The following is a 23,241-nucleotide window of genomic DNA, read 5'->3' as shown; positions in this document are numbered from 1 at the left end:
AACACCCGCCGCCAAGAGACTCCGCCTGCTACTGACCGCCGCCATCTGGGACCAAGCACCCCAAAGGCAGCTTCAAGGAGTTCCCTGGCATGGCACTTCTTCAAACAATGTGCTGACGACAAGACCCGAGTGGTTTGCACGCTGTGCCATCAGAGCCTGAAGCGAGGCATTAACGTTCTGAACCTGAGCACAACCTGCATGACCAGGCACCTGCATGCAAAGCATGAACTGCAGTGGAGTAAACACCTTAAAACCAAGGAAGTCACTCAGGCTCCCCCTGCTGCCTCTTCTGCTGCTGCCGCCTCGGCCTCTTCTGCTGCTGCTGCCTCGGCCTCTTCCTCCGCCTCTGGAGGAACGTTGGCACCTGCCGCCCAGCAAACAGGGGATGTACCACCAACACCACCACCACCTCCGTCACCAAGCGTCTCAACCATGTGTGGGGATGTGCTCGTGGTAGGCTACGGTAGCGGCGGCAGTATTGAGGCAATCATAGACAGTCTTTGTGATACACTGTGACTTTATTCACACCAACGGCATAACAGGCAATGTGCAGGCCACACAGGTGCATATCCACATAGTGCATAAAACAAAAGTCCTTCCATAGAAAATAAACAGCAGGTTTGAGTCACCTTGTTTTGGACAGACCACAGCAGTTCTGCAGGCTTCTAGGCTATCTGCCTTTGTCTCCCTCAGGCCAGAGCCCCTTCGGCTCGCAGCACCACAGGTCCCAGGGCTATCCTTCAATGTGTGCTGCGCCCAGACTCTCCTTCACCAGCACTCACTCTGTCTGTGGAAATCTCCAGCACAGCAAGACACACCCCACCCCCATCATCAGCAGGCTGGGTTCTTAAAGGCCCAGCTCCACCAAAAACCTGGGTGGCCGTGGGGAACAGTAAGAACCGGCCCGGACACGCTGCGCCAGCAGCATTCGCCGCTGTAACCGCAATGATCCGGTTCTTACTCCACCGAGGCCAGGACCTCTGGTGGCACGTATCGTCCGTCCATTATTATTCCGGGGACTCTCCTACATATCCCCCCCCTTTGTTCACCCCTGAGGGCTTGAACATACCGTTCAAGCCTGAGGGGGTGAACACACGCACAGCAGTGTACCCGGGACAGGGCATCTGCGTTCCCCTGTAAGCGGCCGGCCCTGTGCTCAACAGTGAACTTAAAGTTTTGGAGGGACAAGAACCACCTGGTAACCCGAGCGCTCCCCTCCTTAGCCCGACTCATCCACTGGAGAGGGGAGTGGTCGGTCACCAGACGGAACCTTCTCCCCAGAAAGTAATATCTGAGAGACTCGAGTGCCCACTTGATGGCGAGGCACTCTCTCTCCACAATGCTATACCGGGTTTCTGCTGGGGTAAGCTTGCGGCTTAGAAAAACCACGGGGTGCTCTTCCCCGTTGAGCTCTTGGGAAAGCACAGCCCCTAGTCCTACTCCCGAGGCATCTGTTTGAACTACAAACTCCCGCTTGAAGTCGGGCGTCACCAGAACTGGGGACTCACATAGGGCCGACTTCAAACGGGAGAACGCCTCCTCCTCCTTCTCCCCCCAGCGAACCATCACCGACTTTCTACCCTTCAAGAGGCCGGTTAACGGGGCTGCCAAGGTGGCAAAATGGGGAATGAACCTCATGTAGTACCCAATCAGGCCCAAAAATGACCGTACTTGCTTGGACGTACGAGGTCTAGGCCAATTCCGGATTGCTTCAACTTTATTCACTTGGGGCCTAATGACTCCGCGTCCAATCACATACCCCAAATAGCGAGCTTCCTCTAGTCCCACCGAGCATTTTTTTGGGTTGGCAGTTAACCCCGCCTTCCTTAGAGAATCTATCACTGCCTGAAGTTTTGACAAATGACCCTCCCAGTCTGGGCTAAACACGACTATATCATCCAGATACGCGGAGGTATACTGGTGATGGGGCTTGAGGACGACATCCATCAGACGCTGGAACGTGGCCGGGGCGCCATGCAACCCAAAAGGCAACACCCTATACTGAAAAAGCCCCTCCGGGGTGACAAAGGCCGTCTTCTCCTTTGCCGCCTCCGTCAGAGGTACCTGCCAGTAGCCCTTCGTGAGATCTAGGATCGAAAAATACCGGGCTTTTCCCAGCCGCTCTATCAACTCGTCTACCCGGGGCATGGGATAGGCGTCAAATTTTGATACCTCATTCAATTTCCTAAAATCATTACAGAACCGTAATGAACCATCCGGCTTGGGAATAAGGACAATCGGGCTAGCCCACTCGCTCTTTGACTCTTCTATGACCCCTAGACGTAGCATCGATCTTACCTCCTGCGAAATGGCCTGTCGCCGAGCCTCCGGTACTCGGTATGGTCTTAGGCGGACTTTCACCCGGGGCTCGGTGACAATGTCATGCTCGATCAAGGTGGTACGTCCAGGAAGGTCAGAGAATACGTCCCTATTCCGACTAACAAATTCTTTCACCTCTTGTGCTTGTTTGGTCGACAGTCCGTCCCCTATCGTCACCCCAGCGGCGTTCTCCGGAACACCTGGTGACCCCGGGTCACTCCCTGACGTCCCGACAGAGGGCGGGCTGTCTGCAAACAAATTCTCTCTGTCTCTCCAAGGTTTTAGTAGATTCACATGATATACCTGTTCGGGCTTCCGCCTCCCTGGCTGGTATATCCTGTAATCAACTGGGCCCACCTTCTCCTTAACTTCATAGGGTCCTTGCCACCGGGCCAAGAATTTACTCTCGACCGTGGGCACGAGTACAAGAACTCGGTCCCCCGGGTGAAATGTCCTTACCCGGGCGGTTCGGTTATATACCCGACTCTGGGCCAGTTGTGCCGCTTCCATGTGCTCACGGACGATCGGCAACACGACCCCTATTCGGTCCTGCATTTTTCCTATGTGCTCTATCACACTTTTATGAGGCGTAGGCTGTTGCTCCCATGCTTCCTTAGCGATATCCAGTAGCCCACGGGGATGTCGCCCATATAACAACTCAAAGGGCGAGAACCCCGTGGACCCCTGGGGCACCTCCCGTACCGCAAACAAAACATAGGGCAACAGTAAGTCCCAATCCCTCCCGTCCTTAGCCACGACTCTTTTTAGCATGGACTTCAGGGTCTTATTAAACCGTTCTACTAACCCATCGGTTTGGGGATGGTAGACGGACGTGTGCAGGTGTTTAATATTTAATAGCTTACACAATTCCTTTGTTACTTTGGACATAAAGGGTGTCCCCTGGTCCGTCAGAATCTCCTTTGGTATCCCCACCCGGGCAAACATACTCATGAGCTCTTTAGCTATTACCTTGGCCGACGTATGGCGCAATGGGACCGCCTCCGGATAGCGAGTGGCATAGTCTAACACTACCAGGATGTGTTGGTGACCTCGGGCTGACTTAATAATGGGGCCTACCAGATCCATGGCGATCCTTTCGAAGGGCACCTCTATAATGGGCATAGGTACCAGTGGACTGCGATAGTGAGGTTGGGGGCTAGTCAGCTGACACACTGGACAGGACTGACAGAACCTCCGGACTTCCTCAAATATCCCAGGCCAATAGAACCGTTGTAGAATTCGCTCCAGCGTTTTCTTAACCCCTAGATGACCACCCAACACATGCGCATGCGCTAAATCCAAAACCATTCGCCGGTAAGGCTGGGGCACCACCAGTTGTTCCACCACCTCCTGCCTCACCTTGTCTACCCTATATAACAGGTCCTGGTTATAGGCCAGGTGAGGAAATACGGTATCGGCGCCGGGACGCTGGGCAACACCATTAACCACCGACACACCTTCTCTAGCCCGCAATAACGTCGAATCCTGGAGCTGTGCGGTCCCGAAGGTTTCTCGGGGTACCTCCAGATCCAGGATGGATGAACTTTCTACTGTCTCACCCGCCAATACTTCTAGGGGAAACCGGTCAGGGTTACACTCTACCTCCTCTACGGTGACCCCTACAGCTGGGGTCCCTGCCTCGGGGTCCTCGGGCTCGGGACCTGGACATTTTCCTTCCCCATAGGTAGGCAACCCGTTCCTCCACAAAGTCCAGAACAGGGGAAAGTCCCTCCCCAATATTGCGGCATAAGGGAGCCGTCTCCCCACCCCGACGACATGTGGTACCTCCTGTCCACACACTGCCAGGGTAACCTTAGTGGTGGGATACTCCCTGCGATCCCCATGTATACAGACAATGGTAAGGGTTCGCCTTTCTGGGAGTTTTTCCGTTACCAGCGACTCATGGACCAGAGTTACCAGGCTCCCAGAGTCCAGCAGGGCCTGCACAGAGTGTCCATTAACAACGACATTACACACCGGAGGGTTGTCCGCCGCCAGCAGGGGGTCAGCTATATACACCGGTTGGGCATAAAAAGAGGACCGGCGAGCGAACCCGCAGTCCATGGGTTCGGATGCCCTAGGGCAGTTGGATGCCACATGTCCCCAGTCCTGACAATGCCAACATCTGATCCTCGCAGCCTCCCTCCTCCCCAGGGTATTCCTCCCACGGACTGGAGATCCACTCCCCTCCTTATGTGGTGGGATCCCTTTTTCAGGATCCCGGGTCGGCAGCGGGGGCTGACGTGACTTCGGTAGTACCGCTGAGTCCCGCACCAAATCCTGAGTGGCCATATACCTCTCCACCAGGCTAACCAGTTGTTCCAGGTTGCCTGGATCGCCTTGTCCCACCCAGCGCTGTATGGCTCTCGGGAGGGTACGCACGAACCTGTCGACCACGACCCTTTCAACCATCTGAGAAGTGCTCAATATTTCAGGCTGAAGCCATTTTTTTACTAGGTGAAGTAAGTCATAGGCGGGTCGGGACTCGGCAAACACCCACTGATACACCCTGTGCGCTCGCACATAGGTGTTTACCCCCAACCTGGCCAACACCTCAGTTTTTAGCCTCTCATAGTCCTTGGCCTCACCGCAGCTGAGGTCAAAATAGGCCTTTTGTGCGTCCCCCACCAGAAAAGGCGCCACCACCTCGGCCCACTGCTCCAACGGCAGCCTCTCTTGCTCCGCGGTTCTTTCGAATACCATCAGGAATGCCTCTATATCATCTCCCGGACCCATTTTCCTCAGGGCGGATCGGACTTTGTCCCTGGCGGTAGACACAGTCGGGGTTGTCGCAGTTGAAACTCCTTGCAGGGATGTTCGCACCGACTCTTGCATGGCTAGCAGCTGCTGCATTAGGAGATTGTTTGTTTGCTGCTGTGCACACATAGCCTCATCATGTCTTTCCTTCTGAGCCTGCAATGCCTGTTGCTGCTGTACATTACTCTGAATCAGGTGCTTAATGGCCTCCTCCATCTTGTCAGGAACCATAAAACTTGCAGGCCTGATATATGACATGCAGTCCAACACAACTTTTGCCTCAGGCCTGCCTCACTGCAGGAATGCCCGCTCCAAGCCACCAATTGTGGGGATGTGCTCGTGGTAGGCTACGGTAGCGGCGGCAGTATTGAGGCAATCATAGACAGTCTTTGTGATACACTGTGACTTTATTCACACCAACGGCATAACAGGCAATGTGCAGGCCACACAGGTGCATATCCACATAGTGCATAAAACAAAAGTCCTTCCATAGAAAATAAACAGCAGGTTTGAGTCACCTTGTTTTGGACAGACCACAGCAGTTCTGCAGGCTTCTAGGCTATCTGCCTTTGTCTCCCTCAGGCCAGAGCCCCTTCGGCTCGCAGCACCACAGGTCCCAGGGCTATCCTTCAATGTGTGCTGCGCCCAGACTCTCCTTCACCAGCACTCACTCTGTCTGTGGAAATCTCCAGCACAGCAAGACACACCCCACCCCCATCATCAGCAGGCTGGGTTCTTAAAGGCCCAGCTCCACCAAAAACCTGGGTGGCCGTGGGGAACAGTAAGAACCGGCCCGGACACGCTGCGCCAGCAGCATTCGCCGCTGTAACCGCAATGATCCGGTTCTTACTCCACCGAGGCCAGGACCTCTGGTGGCACGTATCGTCCGTCCATTATTATTCCGGGGACTCTCCTACACATGTCACACGGCAGCGTTCAGCTCTCCATCTCACAAACATTTGAGAGAAAGCGTAAATTCCCACCTAGCCACCCTCGATCCCTGGCCCTGAATGCCAGCATTTCTAAACTACTGGCCTATGAAATGCTGTAATTTAGGCTGGTGGACACAGACAGCTTCAAACAGCTCATGTCGCTTGCTGTCCCACAGTATGTTGTTCCCAGCCGCCACTACTTCTCCAAGAGAGCCGTGCCTTCCCTGCACAACCAAGTATCCGATAAAATCAAGTGTGCACTGCGCAACGCCATCTGTAGCAAGGTCCACCTAACCACAGATACGTGGACCAGTAAGCACGGCCAGGGACGCTATATCTCCCTAACTGCACACTGGGTAAATGTAGTGGCAGCTGGGCCCCAGGCGGAGAGCTGTTTGGCGCACGTCCTTCCGCCGCCAAGGATCGCAGGGCAACATTCTTTGCCTCCTGTTGCCACCTCCTCCTTCTCGGCTTCCTCCTCCTCTTCTTCCACCTGCTCATCCAGTCAGCCACACACCTTCACCACCAACTTCAGCACAGCCCTGGGTAAACGTCAGCAGGCCATTCTGAAACTCATATGTTTGGGGGACAGGCCCCACACCGCACAGGAGTTGTGGCGGGGTATAGAACAACAGACCGACGAGTGGTTGCTGCCGGTGAGCCTCAAGCCCGGCCTGGTGGTGTGCGATAATGGGCGAAATCTCGTTGCAGCTCTGGGACTAGCCGGTTTGACGCACATCCCTTGCCTGGCGCATGTGCTGAATTTGGTGGTGCAGAAGTTCATTCACAACTACCCCGACATGTCAGAGCTGCTGCATAAAGTACGGGCCGTCTGTTCACGCTTCCGGCGTTCACATCCTGCCGCTGCTCGCCTGTCTGCGCTACAGCGTAACTTCGGCCTTCCCGCTCACCGCCTCATATGCGACGTGCCCATCAGGTGGAACTCCACCTTGCACATGCTGGACAGACTGTGCGAGCAGCAGCAGGCCATAGTGGAGTTTCAGCTGCAGCACGCACGGGTCAGTCGCAATGCGGAACAGCACCACTTCACCACCAATGACTGGGCCTCCATGCGAGACCTGTGTGCCCTGTTGCGCTTGTTTCGAGTACTCCACCAACATGGCCAGTGGCGATGACGCCGTTATCAGCGTTACAATACCACTTCTATGTCTCCTTGAGAAAACACTTAGGGCGATGATGGAAGAGGAGGTGGCCCAGGAGGAGGAGGAGGAGGAGGAAGAGGGGTCATTTTTAGCGCTTTCAGGCCAGTCTCTTCGAAGTGACTCAGAGGGAGGTTTTTTGCAACAGCAGAGGCCAGGTACAAATGTGGCCAGCCAGGGCCCACTACTGGAGGACGAGGAGGAGGAGGAGGAGGAGGAGGAGGATGAAGATGAAGCATGGTCACAGCGGGGTGGCACCCAACGCAGCTCGGGCCCATCACTGGTGCGTGGCTGGGGGGAAAGGCAGGACGATGACAATACGCCTCCCACAGAGGACAGCTTGTCCTTACCCCTGGGCAGCCTGGCACACATGAGCGACTACATGCTGCAGTGCCTGCGCAATGACAGCAGAGTTGCCCACATTTTAACGTGTGCGGACTACTGGGTTGCCACCCTGCTGGATCCACGCTACAAAGACAATGTGCCCACCTTACTTCCTGCACTGGAGCGTGATAGGAAGATGCGCGAGTACAAGCGCATGTTGGTAGACGTGCTACTTAGAGCATTCCCAAATGTCACAGGGGAACAAGTGGAAGCCCAAGGCCAAGGCAGAGGAGGAGCAAGAGGTCGCCAAGGCAGCTGTGTCACGGCCAGCTCCTCTGAGGGCAGGGTTAGCATGGCAGAGATGTGGAAAAGTTTTGTCAACACGCCACAGCTAACTGCACCACCACCTGATACGCAACGTGTTAGCAGGAGGCAACATTTCACTAACATGGTGGAACAGTACGTGTGCACACCCCTCCACGTACTGACTGATGGTTCGGCCCCATTCAACTTCTGGGTCTCTAAATTGTCCACGTGGCCAGAGCTAGCCTTTTATTCCTTGGAGGTGCTGGCCTGCCCGGCGGCCAGCGTTTTGTCTGAACGTGTATTCAGCACGGCAGGGGGCGTCATTACAGACAAACGCAGCCGCCTGTCTACAGCCAATGTGGACAAGCTGACGTTCATAAAAATGAACCAGGCATGGATCCCACAGGACGTGTCCGTCCCTTGTCCAGATTAGACATTAACTCGTTCAACATATGGCTTGGTAAATGGTGTCAAGAGCAAGGATTTGGCTTTGTTTCTCATAATAGCTCTACTTGGAATAGTAAGGAACTGTACAAAAAATATGGTTTGCATCTTTCTCTCAAAGGAACAAATGTACTTAGTGAACAACTCCAAGAATTTGCGAAAGAGTATTTAAACTAGGAAGGGGGGGCAAAAGAGTGAAAATAAAAGAGTCCAATTGCCCCCCGAAACAATGCCAGAACAGGTCAGAAGCACAGAGGGTAAGAAATGATAAGCTCCGAGTTCTCTCTACAAATGCTCGCAGTTTAGGTAAAAAAATCAATGAACTTGGGTCAATAATGGCATCTGAGAATGTAGATTTAGTGGCTGTTACGGAGACATGGTTTAATGAAAGAAATGACTGGGACATAACCATACCAGGGTACTCTTTATACAGAAGAGACAGAGAAGGCAAGAAAGGAGGAGGAGTGGCCCTGTATGTGAAAGATAGCATTAAATCTAACCTAATACAAGTTGGTGAGGCCAACATAGAGTCAGTTTGGGTTACGTTGCAGTTTGCTAATCATGCAGTAACTCGTGTAGGTGTGATATATAGACCACCTGATCAAGTTAAAGAACTAGATGATCTACTAGTTGAAGAAATAGCTAAAATGACAATGAAAGGAGAAGTTATCATTATGGGAGATTTCAATCTTCCAGATATAAACTGAAAAACCAAAATAGCAAGTTCTACCAGGAGTACAGATATTCTAAATTCCCTACTGGGGTTATCACTACAACAAATGGTTGAGGAGCCAACCCGGAGGGAGGCCATTTTGGATTTGATATTCACAAATGGGGATTCGGTATATGATGTCATTGTAGGCGAAACCTTGGGATCTAGTGATCACCAGTCAGTGTGGTTTAATATAAGAACTGTGAAAGAGTCCCACCACACAAAAACAAAAGTTTTAGATTTTAGAAAAACAGACTTTTCAAAAATGAAATTAGTCATAAATGAGTCCTTATCAGACTGGAACGGATTACATGGAGTCCAGGAGAAATGGGACTACTTAAAAGGTGCATTATTGAAGGCAACAGAAAATTGCATTAGACTTGTCAGTAAAAGCAAAAAAAGGAAGAGACCACTGTGGTACTCAATAGAAGTGGCCCAAATCATTAAAAATAAAAAGCTAGCATTTTGTAATTATAAAAAAACCCAGAGCAATGAAGATAAGGAAATCTACAAGATTAGGCAGAAAGAGGCCAAGCAAGTTATAAGAACTTCTAAAGCTCAGGCAGAAGAAAAACTAGCTCAGTCTATGAAAAAGGGGGATAAGACATTCTTCAGATATATAAATGAAAAAAGGAAATTAAAACAAGGAATAACTAAATTAAAAATAAAGGACGGAAGGTATGTAGAAGAGAATAAAGGGCTAGCCGACTGCCTTAATGAATACTACTGTTCAGTTTTTACAAAAGAAAAAGAAGGAGAAGGACCTCCACTAGAAAGGATGACTATTAAATAGTTTGAGGCATGTGTCTTTACAGAGGAAGATGTTCTAAGTTTGCTGTCTAAAGTGAAGACAAATAAGTCACAGGGGCCTGATGAGATACACCCAAAATTATTAAAAGAGCTTAGTGGTGAGCTGGCAAAACCGTTAACAGATTTATTTAATCAATCATTAGTAACAGGAGTCGTCCCGGAAGATTGGAAATTGGCAAATGTCGTGCCCATTCACAAGAAAGGTAGTAGGGAGGAATCGAGCAACTATAGACCAGTGAGTCTGACATCAATAGTAGGCAAATTAATGGAAACCCTATTAAAGGATAGGATTGTGGAACATCTAAAATCCCATGGATTGCAAGATGAAAAACAGCATGGGTTTACTTCAGGGAGATCATGTCAAACAAATCTTATAGATTTTTTTGACTGGGTGACTAAAATAATAGACGGTGGAGGTGCAGTAGACATTGCATATCTAGATTTTAGTAAGGCTTTTGACACTGTCCCACACAGAAGACTTATCAATAAACTGCAGTCATTGAGCATGGACTCCCATATTGTTGAGTGGATTAGGCAGTGGCTGAGTGACAGACAACAGAGGGTTGTAGTCAATGGAGAACATTCAAAACAAGGTCATGTTACCAGTGGGATTCCACAGGGATCTGTACTGGGACCAATTTTGTTTAATATCTTCATAAGTGATATTGCAAAAGGCCTCGATGGTAAGGTTTGTCTTTTTGCTGATGACACAAAGATATGTAACAGGGTTGATGTTCCTGGAGGGAAACGCCAAATGGAAAAGGATTTAGGAAAACTAGAAGAATGGTCAGAACTCTGGCAACTGAAATTTAATGTGGATAAGTGCAAGATAATGCACCTGGGGCGTAAAAACCCAAGGGCAGAATATAGAATATTTGACACAGTCCTGACCTCAGTATCTGAGGAAAGGGATTTAGGAGTAATTATTTCAGAAGACTTAAAGGTGGGAAGACAATGTAATGAAGCAGCACGAAATGCCAGCAGAATGCTTGGATGTATAGGGAGAGGTATAAGCAGTAGAAAGAGTGAAGTGCTTATGCCGCTGTACAGATCACTGGTGAGACCTCACTTGGAGTATTGTGCGCAGTACTGGAGGCCATATCTCCAGAAGGATATAGATACTCTAGAGAGAGTTCAGAGAAGAGCTACTAAACTGGTCCATGGATTGCAGGATAAAACTTACCAGGAAAGGTTAAAAGACCTTAATATGTATAGCTTGGAAGAAAGAAGAGACCGAGGGGATATGATAGAAACTTTTAAATACATAAAGGGAATCAACTCAGTAAAGGAGGAGAACATATTTAAAAGAAGAAAAACTACCACAAGAGGACACAGTTTTAAATTAGAGGGGCAAAGATTTAAAAGTAATATAAGGAAGTATTACTTTACTGAGAGAGTAGTGGATGCATGGAATAGCCTTCCTGCAGAAGTGGTAGCGGCAAATACAGTGAAGGAGTTTAAGCATGCATGGGATAGGCATAAGGCTATCCTTCATATAAGATAGGGCCAGGGACTATTCATAGGATTCAGATATATTGGGCAGACTAGATGGGCCAAATGGTTCTTATCTGCCGACACATTCTATGTTTCTATGTTTCTAACTACCTCCCCTTAACCATATATTATTGTACTCCAGGGCACTTCCTCATTCAATCCTATTTTTATTTTCATTTTACCATTATATTGCGAGGCTACCCAAACTTGAATGAACCTCTCCTCTGTCTGGGTGCCGGGGCCTAAATATATGCCAATGGACTGTTCCAATGTTGGGTGACGTGAAGCCTGATTCTCTGCTATGACATGCAGACTAATTCTCTGCTGACATGAAGCCAGATCCTCTGTTATGGGACCTCTCTCCTCTGCCTGGGTGCTGGGCCTAAATATCTGACAATGGACTGTTGCAGTGGTGGCTGACGTGAAGCCTGATTTTCTGCTATGACATGCAGACTAATTCTCTGCTGACATGAAGCCAGATTGTCTGTTACGGGACCTCTCTCCTCTGCCTGGGTGCTGGGCCTAAATATCTGACAATGGACTGTTGCAGTGGTGGCTGACGTGAAGCCTGATTCTCTGCTATGATATGAAGACTGATTCTCTGCTGACATGAAGCCAGATTGTCTGTTACGGGACCTCTCTCCTCTGCCTGTGTGCTGGGCCTAAATTTATGAAAATGGACTGTTGCAGTGGTGGGTGACGTGAAGACTGATTCTCTGCTATGACATGAAGACTGATTCTCTGCTGACATGAAGCCAGATTCTCTGTTACGGGGCCTCTCTCCTCTGCCTGGGTGCTGGGCCTAAATATCTGACAATGGACTGTTGCATTGGTGGCTGACGTGAAGCCTGATTCTCTGCTATGACATGAAGACTGATTGTCTGCTGACATGAAGCCAGATTCTCTGTCACGGGACCTCTCTCCTCTGACTGGGTGCCGGGGGCTAAATATCTGAGAATGGACTGTTCCAGTGGTGGGTGACGTGAAGCCAGATTCTCTGCTATGGGACCTCTCTCCAATTGATTTTGGTTAATTTTTATTTATTTAATTTTAATTTTTATTCATTTCCCTATCCACATTTGTTTGCAGGGGATTTACCTACATGTTGCTGCCTTTTGCAGCCCTCTAGCCCTTTCCTGGGCTGTTTTACAGCCTTTTTAGTGCCGAAAAGTTTGGGTCCCCATTGACTTCAATGGGGTTCCGGTTCGGGACGAAGTTCGTATCGGGTTCGGATCCCGAACCCGAACATTTTCGGGAAGTTCGGCCGAACTTCTCGAACCCGAACATCTAGGTGTCCGCTCAACTCTAGTGAGTAATTAAGTGCAAAAAGTTCAGATGGGTTGGGGCTTATTTTGATTCCCAAATAGGTTAAATAAGGAGATGACCAATCAAATGGAGAGTTTTTCTTAAGGCTTTGTTGGGTACGTTGAGATATCTTTATGCATATCACTAGGGATTTTTGTTTATTAATTTTAAAATTGGATAGAAGGCCATAGGTATCAATATGTTTTTGGATTATAGGAAGTGAATTTTTCAGATTAGAGGTCATGATCATAATATCATCAGCGAAGGCCGCAATCCTATGGTCATGATCCCCCAGCGTCACTCCCTGGATTTCCAAATCTGCTCTCAGTTTGATAAGAAGAGGTTCCAGAGCTAAGACGAAAAGCAAAGGAGAAAGGGGACATCCCTGACGGGTGCCATTCTGTATGCGGAATGTCTCAGATAGGTCCCCATTAATTAATACTGAAGCTGATGCTTGAGAGTACATTGCAAAGGTGGCTTGTACATGGGGATCAGGCAGGCCAAACCCATATAGGATCTGTTTCAGATATGTCCAATTGATTCTATCGAATGCTTTTTCCGCATCTGTACTCATAAGGAGCAAAGGTTTAGAGCGGAAGTTAGAATGATATATTACGTTTAGGACCCTGGACATATTGTCTCTGCCTTCTCTTCCCCTGACGAAGCCTACCTGATCCCCATGTACCAGCAAGGGAAGAAAGGTTGCAAGCCGGTTTGCTAGCATTTTCGCTAATAATTTGAGGTCTATGTTGAGGAGAGAGATGGGTCTGTAACTTGCGCATTGTTTGGTATCTTTCCCTTCTTTGGGTATCAGGGTTATATGAGCCATCGTCATATCTCTGGAAAGTTGTTTCCCCTGTAAGGCCAGGTTGCAAACCGAGAGCAGATGAGGTAGGATAATTTGTTGATAAGTTTTATAATAATATACTGGTAGTCCATCCGGGCCTGGACTTTTACCATGAGGGGATTGTTTCAAAGCCATAGTGAGTGAGTAAACTGGGATGCCAGTTCAAGTTTTTGGCTGGGTGAGATGTTTGGTAAGGTAATTGAGTCAAGGAATGACGCTAGGAGAGATGAGTGGGCTTCTGAGTTCAGTGTTGGTGGAAGGTTATATAATGATTCATAGAATGTACGGAATTAAGTACCTATTAGTTTTGAGGAATATAAGAGGCTGCCCTGGGGGGAGTCTAACTGATGAATATAATTTGTTGATCTTCTATTCCTGACCCTTCGCATCACAAATTTAGATGCTTTATCTCCATGCGCAAATAATTTGTGTTGCGAATTAAGGAAGTATTTGGCTGTGGAGTGTTGCAAAAGGGATTTCAGTTCTGCTCTAAGGTTTGATAATTCTATACCTGTAAGGTAACTGTAATTCTGAAAGAGAGTGTTTATGTAAGGATTCTTAGGAGTGTATCCTACTACTTTGATATTCTGGTTGTCTAATAGGGACTCTTTCAAGCGCCATTTAAATTTATTTGGGCTGGGTATAGGTGGGGAGATCGAAAGGAAGATAGGGGCATGGTCCGATAAAAGAATGGAACCTATTTTTGACCCATGACAGAGCTGGAGATGTTCCTTGGACACAAAAAGGTAATTCAAGCAATGATATGTGTTGTGGGGATGGGTATAGAACGTGTAGTCAATCGTGTCAGGATTTAATGTGTGCCACACATCAATAAGGTGCAAATTCCAAAAGCCCTCTCTTATGAAACGTAAACTTCTGTGAGCTAAAGCTGATTTACGGGTTGATGAGTCGAGCTGTGGGTTTAACGTGGCATTCAGGTCACCTCCCACGACTATCAAGCCCTCAGCAAAGGATTCTATGATGGGGAAACAAATATAATACCATACATGTTGTCTAATGTTTGGGGCGTAAAGGTTAATTATTGTATAGGTTTGGGGGCCAATAGAACCTTTGACTAATAGGTATTTCCCTTCTGGATCTTGTAGGTGGGACATGTATTTAAAGGGAACTTTCCTCTGGAATCCAATGCTCACCCCCCCAGAGGCAGCAGAGTCACCTCCACAGTGATACCACTGGGGATAGCTGGAGAAGGATAGATTAGGATAACGATTGAATTTGAACTGCTTTTCCTGGAGGAGAAGGACACTGGCCCCAGATTTGCGCAGCAATGCAAAGACTTGGCTCCTCTTAGAAGGGGAGTTAAAGCCTCTAACATTGTAAGACGCAAATGATAGATCAGCCATATTGTCTATTGTAAAGGGGATTACCTTGCTGGAGCCAGGTCCCCCTCCAGGAAGTCAGCTTTTGAATGAGTCCGCTGTGAGAAGTCTGGGAGGGTGAGGTAGGAGCCAGAGGGGTTCTTAGTGTTGTCATTTGCATTGGAATGGAGAAGACCAGTACCTTGAACATAAAGAAAACAAAAGAACATGTAACTAAAAGATAAACTTTTGAGTAACAGAACCCATTAGCATGGGTTCCCTCCAGGAAGTCAGCTTTTGAATGAGTCCGCTTTGAGAAGTCTGGGAGGGTGAGGTAGGAGCCAGGGGGGTTCTTAGTGTTGTCATTTGCATTGGAATGGAGAAGACCAGTACCTTGAACATAAAGCAAACAAAAGAACATGTAACTAAAAGATAAACTTTTGAGTAACAGAACCCATTAGCATGGGTCATTCTGAAAGTTAGAGTAAGGATTGCAAGGGGGGAAAAGGTTTATCAACCCTATTGTGACCCTCACAGCACTAGAGGAAGCCTCAACAGTGAGGCATATCGACAGACGAATAGAAAGATGTTAATGGAAGGAGGGGGAGGGTAAACCAGGAATATCAAGGTAAGGTGAATCGAGGGTACGTTGCAGCCATTAATGACAAATCAATGGTATACGGAGGGGTTAGGTGAGTGGCGGGGGGAAGGTAAGTCGGGGGGAACGATGAGGAAGGAAGTTCGTAAGTTGTCAGAGCAGTTCTGATGCTTAAGTTACAGTCTTAAAGCCAGACTCTACGGTGCCATCTGTGTGGTCCTCCGCTTGAACCTCTGAGACTTCAGAGTGTGTGGTGGCTCAAAAAGTGAGATCTTCGGTAGTTCCGGCAGATCCGTCAGGTCTTGGTATAATTCCCAATTTTCAATCTCCAATTGAGCTATTTGGAGATGGTCGTACACTCCGTTTAAATCGGCGAATGAAGTGATAGTGAGACGGCGCCCCTCATAGAAGAAAGAGATTCCAAATTGGAAAGTCCATCGGTACGGCATCTTCTTGTCTCTAAGCCAGTTGGTCAAAGGCTTCAGAATCCTTAGTTTTTTTTTGTGTAGAGGGAGCCAGGTCTTGGTATATGGATATAGGGACTTCTTCATACATCAGATCTGTGAGGTTTCTTGCGGCTTCCAGAACCGCCGTTTTTACCTGATAGTTGAGGAATCTTCAGATGATATCTCTGGACGGTTCCAACGGTTTAGGCTTGGGTCTCAATGCTCGGTGTGCCTGTCCCACGATTATCTCTGTCTGCTGTTCTGGGCCCAGAATGGAGCTGCAGACCGCCGTCACTGCCGCTAGGATGTCCGATGCAAGGACAGATTCAGGTATTCCCCTGAAGCGCAAGTTGTTTCTGCGCCCTCTATTCTCCTGATCCTCCAAAGCATTATGGAGGTCATTCAGGTAGGTGCAACATTTCTGTAAGGAGGTAGCAGTTGCTGACTGATGATCCAGGACCGCAGCTTGACGTGTTTCCAGGGCTACAACCCTGTCTCCTATCTAGTGAACATCGTGGCGAAGGGCCGTTAGTTCGCTCAAAATCGGCTCCATGGCCTTGCTAAGCGATTGCTTTAGGAAGCGGTGAGTAATCGGGAGAGCTGTTTTGCAATGGGAGTCCTCTGTATCACTTTCCCCCTCGGAGACTTCAGTGGAGCGAGCCTTGTGAGATGGAGTCGGCGCCATCTTAGCTTCCCGGGCCACAACAGTGGCGGCCGCTTTTTTTATGAATTTGTCCATATCTCCACTGCTGTTCGGGGGTTTGATGGAACCTGGGTTTTCTCCGGCCCTGGGGTGACCAATCTTGACCATTCTCACGTCTGTCTGCAAACAACGGAACGTGAACGGGCCGAGTCAATACCAGGAGAGCAACAATGTACAAATGGAGCAAGCGGAGAATAGTCAGGAGAAGCCGGGGTCATAAATACCAGGAGTGTTGTGAAGTACCAAAGGAGTCAGCAGAGGATCGTCAGGAGGAAGCCAGGGTCAGAATACCAGGAGAGCAGCAAAGTACACAAGGAGCAGGCAGAGGATTGTCAGAGAATAAGCAGAAGGTAAGTACGCCAGGAAATGCAAAATCACAGAAGGAACCTAAATAACAGGCAACCTGTGCCAGCAGGCTGCCTGTTTAAATACTGAGCAACAGGTGTCATGTGACGTGGCTAGCGCACATGACTCGCCCTGCTGTAAGTGGCTGAGCACCGAGTGCCTAGCTCGGTGCTCAGGCTTCATCTGGTTGCTGGGGAAAATGCGGAAGCCGGCTGCACTGAGAAGACGTGCGCGGCCGTGTCCGTCCCGCCCCCCATCACCTGGAAGATAAGGACGCTACATGCATCATCGCTCCTTGATAACAATGCTATGTACACATAGAAATACACAGTGGGGAAGATTTATCAAAACTGGTGTAAAGTAGTTGCTTAGTTGCCCATAGCAACGAATGAAGCTGTGAAAAGTTAAAGGTGGAATCTGATTGGTTGCTATGGGCAACTAATCCAGTTCTACTTTACACCAGTTTGATAAGTGACATATATATATATATATATATATATATATATATACACTGCCTGTCCAAAAAAAAGGCCACACCTGGATTTAACTAAGCAAATAGTTATGAGCCTCCTATTGGATAATTACTGCATGGGCAATTATCTTTCAGCTGGCAATAAGTTATTTAACCCCAACTGGTGCAATGAGTTGCTTCTCATTTCTTAAGCAACCATGTCGAAAGACACATCTCGTGGTGGTGGACAAGATGCTAGTCTGATTGAGAGGGGTCAAATCATTGGCATGCATCAAGCAGAAAAAACATCAAGGAGATTGCAGAAACTACTAAAATTGGGTTAAGAACTGTCCAACTCATTATTAAAAACTGGAAGGATATTGGGGACCCATCGTATTCGAGGAAGAAATTTGGTGATAAAAAAATCCTGAATGATTGTGATCGGCGATCACTTAAACGTTTGGTGAAATCAAATTGAAGAAAATAAACAGTAGAACTCAGGGCTATGTTTAATAGTGAAAGTAAGAGCATTTCTATACGCTCAATGCGAAGGGAACTCAAGGGATTGGGACTGAACAGCAGTGTAGCTTCAAGAAAACCACTAATCAGTAAGGCAAACCAGAAAAAAAGGCTTGAATTTGCTAGAGAGCATAAAGATTGGACTCTGGAGCAATGGAAGAAGGTCATGTGGTCTGATGTTCCAGAGTGATCGGCACATCAGGGTAAGAAGAGAGGCAGGTGAAGTGATGCACCCATCATGCATAGTGCCTACTGTACAAGCAATGTGGGGGCAGTGATATGATCTGGAGTTGCTGCAGTTGGTCAGGTCTAGGTTCAGCAACAGTATGTGCTCTAAGAATGAGGTCAGCCGAACTTTAGGATTTTTGGACCCGAATCAGAACATTTCAGTAAAAGTTCGGGTTCAAGTTCGGTGTTCGGCGCTTTATGGTGCTTTTTGAAAGGCTGCAGAGCAGCCAATCAACAAGCGGTTAACTGTCTGACCTTAGAAGCCATCATAGCCATGCCTACTAATGGCATGGCTGTGATTGGCCAGAGCAGCATGTGACCCAGGCTCTATATAAGCTTGAGTCACGTAGCTCTGCACGTCACTCTGCTGTTACAAGTGTAGGGAGAGGATGCTGCTGGACTTGTGATTTCAGGGAGAGAATAGAAGTGAATCTAACTCAGCAATCTACATAGAAATAGTTGCACAATCGTTTTACCCTGCCCCGAGCCCATTGACCCCCCAAAAAAAAACTTTTATTATTCTGTTAGTTAGGTGGGCAGCGGCGGCAACCATTTTATACAAGCTCAGTGAACCAGCACTGCATCTGAGCTTTTGGGACATTGCAAATCACAATTTTTTGGGCAATCTACAACATCTGGATTAGTGTGCAATTTAAGGTAGAAATACACCCATCATTTTCTGGGGTTTTAAAAACACACTTTATTGCCAAAAAAAACAGTATTTTCCTGATCTGTAAGTGTTAAATTCAATTTTAATATATACAACTTTCATATTCTGTTATCAAAAATACACTTTTTTGGCAATCTATAACATCTGGATTAGTCAGTGTGCAATTTAAGCTAGAAATACACCCATCATTTTCTGGGGTTTTAAAAACACACTTTATTGCCAAAAAAACAGTATTTTCCTGATCTGTAAGTGTTAAATTCAATTTTAATATATACAACTTTCATATTCTGTTATCAAAAATACACTTTTTTGGCAATCTATAACATCTGGATTAGTCAGTGTGCAATTTAAGCTAGAAATACACCCATCATTGTCTGGGGCTTTACAAACACTTTTTTGACAAAAAACAATATTTTCAGGCCTTGCAGCATCAGCACATGTGAAATATCAGACTTATATACTGCTGTCAAATTCAGTTGTTAAACGAACAATCGTTTGGGCCAAAAAAAAATTGTTGGCAGCCTTTGATGCAGATGTCATTGTGAGATACAACCTTAATACATATGGGTTAGATTCAGAGATTTGAAATACCACCATTTTGTGCACCAATATTGAATTTAGGCCTACACTGGTTCAGGTCGTGTGAGATACACCCTATAAATACAGGGGTTTGATTCAGGCATTTGAAATACAGCCATTTTGGTCAAAGAAATCTTTAATTCAGGCCTACACTGGTTCAGACCGTGTGAGATACACCCAATACATACAGAGGATTGATTCAGGCATTTGAAATACAGCCATTTGAAATACAGCCATTTGGGGCAAATAAATCTTTAATTTAGGCCTACACTGGTTCAGGCAGTGTGAGATACACTGCCTACATACAGGGGTTTGATTCAGGCATTTGAAATACCGCCATTTGGTGCACCAATTTTGAATTCAGGCCTACACTGATTCAGGCCGTGTGAGATATACCCTCTACATACAGGGGTTTGATTCAGGCATTTCAAATACAGCCATTTGAAATACAGCCATTTTGGGCAAATAAATCTTTAATTTAGGCCTACACTGGTTCAGGCAGTGTGAGATACACCCCTCTACATACAGGGGTTTGATTCAGGCATTTGAAATGCAGCCATTCGAAATACAGCCATTTTGGACAAAGAAATATTTAATTCAGTCCTACACTGGTTCAGACCGTGTGAGATACACCCTCTACATTCAGGGGTTTGATTCAGGGATTTGAAATACAGCCATTTGGTGCACCAATTTAGAATTCAGGCCTACACTGGTTCAGACCGTGTGAGATAAACCTTCTACATACAGGGTTTTGATTCAGGCATTTGAAATACAGCCATTTGGTGCACAAATTTTGAATTCAGTCCTACACTGGTTCAGGCCGAGTGAGATACACCCTGTACATGCAGGGGTTTGATTCTGCCATTTGAAATACAGCCATTTGAAATACAGCCATTTTGGGCAAATAAATATTTAATTCAGGCCTACATTGGTTCAGACAGTGTGAGATACACCCTCTACATACAGGGGTTTGATTCAGGCATTTGAAATGCAGCCATTTTAAGGAAAAAATCTTTAATTGAGGCCTAGAATGGGTCAGGCCGTGCGAGATACACCCTTTACATACTGTTGTTCTATTGTACTATAAATTAAACACCCATTTAGGGCAAGATCCTAAATTCGAAAAATATGAGGAGAGCGTCAAATAAGGGACGTGGCCCAGGTTGTGGTGCTGCTGGTGGAGCTCCTGTTGCAGGGAGAGTACGTGGTCGATCTGTTCCAGCTACACGCACAAGTGAAACCTCTTCCTCAGGTGTGAGTAGGCGTCAAAACCTGCGGCAGTATTTAATCGGGCCTAATGCTGCTCTACAAATGGTGAGGCCTGAACAAGTACAGGCGATAGTAGATTGGGTTGCTGACAGTGGATCCCGTTCCTTCACATTGTCTCCCACCCAGTCTCCTGCTGAAGGACCTCAGTCGGCACCTGCAGCCGATGTCCATCAGTCTTTCACCTCAACCCCTTGCAAATCAGCCAAGCAGACTGAGCCCCAAGTAATGCAGCAGTCTCTTCTGCTTTTTGATGACTCTGTTAGCAGGGTTTCCTAGGGCTATAAACCTAGCCCTGCCCCAGAAGTGGAAGAGATTGAGTGCACTGATGCCCAACCACTTATCTTTCAAGATGAGTACATGGGAGGACCATCGCGGAACGTCTCGAATAATGACGAAACACAGATGCCAACTACTGGGGCTTTCGAAAGTGTGCAGATCGACAAGGAAGGCAGGGGTGAAGACTGGGTGGAAGATGATGTGGAAGATGATGAGGTCCTCGACCCCACATAGAATCATGGCCATGCGAGTGACCTATGTAGTTCGGAGGAAGAGGCGGTGGTCGCACAGAGCCACCAGCACAGCAGAAGAGGGAGCAGGGTGCAAAAGTGGAGCTGCCGCAGCAAGGGGCCGAGCACACCAAAGCCAGCTCCAAGGAGTTCCCTGGCGTGGCGGTTATTCAGACAATGTGCTGACAACAAGACACGAGTGGTTTGCACGCTGTGCAATCAGAGCCTGAAACGAGGCATAAATGTTCTCAACCTGAGCACAACCTGCATGATCAGGCATTTAAGTGCACAGCACGAGCTGCAGTGGAGTAGACACCTCAAAAACCAATAAAGGTCTCTGGCTAGCCCTGAATGCAAGCATTTCTAAATGACTGGCCTTTAAAATGCTGTCATTCCGTCTAATGGAGACGGACAGTTTAAAAGGCCTTATGGCGGTGGCTGTCCCACAGTACGTCGTGCCCAGCCGCCACTACTTTTCAAGGCGAGCCATCCCTTCCCTGCACAACCAAGTAGGGGACAAAATCAGGTGTGCACTGAACATTGCCATCAGTGGCAAGGTGCACCTGACTACGGATACGTGGACCAGTAAGCACGGTCAGGGACGTTATATCTCCATAACAGCACACTGGGTAAATGGAGTGGCGGCTGGGCCTGAGGCGGATAGCAGGTTTGCGCATGTCCTTCCACCACCGAGGATTGCAGGGCGCTCCAGTTTGCCTCCTGTTGCTTCCTCCTCCTTCTCTGCTTCCTCATCCTCTACCAACTCCTCATCCGGTCAGCGTAACACCTTCACCACCAACTTCGGCACAGCCGGGGGTAAATGACAGCAGGCAGTTTTAAAACTTATCTGTTTGGGTGACAAACCCAACACCGCGCAGGAGCTGTGGACGGGCCTTGAACAACAGACCGATGAGTGGTTTGTGCCAGTCAACCTCAAGCCCGGCCTGGTGGTGTTCGATAATGGGCGAAATCTCGTAGCAGCTCTGGGACTAGCCGGTTTGACGCACATCCCTTGCCTGGTGCATGTGCTGAATTTGGCGGTGCAGAGATTCCTTAAAAATTACCCCGATATGTCAGAGCTGCTGCATAAAGTGCGGGCTGTCTCACCTTGCTGTTGCTCGCCTGTCAGCGCTACAGCATAACTTCAGCCTTCCCGCTCACCGCCTCATATGTAACGTGCCAACAAGGTGGAACTCCACCTTGCACATGCTGGCTAGACTGTGCGAGCAGCAGCAGGCGATAGTGGAGTTTCAGCTGCAGCACGCACGGGTGAGTCGCTCGGCGGATTAGCACCAATTCACCACCATTGATTGGTCCTCCATGCGAGACCTGTGCTACTTGTTGCGCTGCTTGAGTACTCCACCAACATGGCCAGTGCCGATTACGCTGTTCTCAGCGTTACTATCCCACTTCTATGCCTCCTTGAAAAAAACGATGATGGAAGAGGAAGAGGGATCATTTCGTAGGGTTTCCGGCTAGTCATTCCCAAGTGGCTCCGAGGGTGGGTTCCTGCACCCACAAACCCAAGGTACACAATTGTCCAGCCAGGGCACAGTTCTGGAGGATGAGGTGGTGGAGGATGAGGAGGAGGAGATGGAGGAGGAGGAACCATGTTCACAGCTGGGTGGCACCCAGACCAGCTCATGGCCATCACTGGTGCGTGGATGGGGGGATACAGAGGACACAGACGATACACCTCCTACAGAGGACAGCTTTTTGTTGCCTCTGGGCAGCCTGGCACACATGAGCGATTACATGCTGCAGTGTCTCCGCAACGACCGCCGAGTTGTCCACATTCTAACTTGTGCTGATTACTGGGTGGCCACGCTGCTGGATCCCTGCTACAAAAACAACGTATCATCCTTATTTCCCTCAATGGAGCGTGATTGTAAGATGCGTGAGTACAAGCGCACGCTGGTAGACGCGCTGCTGGTGGCATTCCCACCTGACTGCGGGGGCACAGTGGAAACACAAGGCGAAGGCAGAGGACGATGAAGAGGTCGCCAACGCGGCTGGGGCACCGCCAGCACCTCAGAAGGCAAGGTTAGCATGGCCGAAATGTGGAAAAGCTTTGTCAGCACGCCACAACAACCAGCAGCACCAGCTGATATGGAACGCTTTAGTAGGAGGCAGCATTTCACCAACATGGTGGAGCAGTATGTGTGCACACGCCTGCACGTATTGAATGACAGGTGTGC

The sequence above is a fragment of the Bufo gargarizans genome, chromosome 6, assembly GCF_014858855.1.
Source record: "Bufo gargarizans isolate SCDJY-AF-19 chromosome 6, ASM1485885v1, whole genome shotgun sequence".
Taxonomy (NCBI): domain Eukaryota; kingdom Metazoa; phylum Chordata; class Amphibia; order Anura; family Bufonidae; genus Bufo; species Bufo gargarizans.
This window is presented reverse-complemented; position numbering follows the sequence as displayed.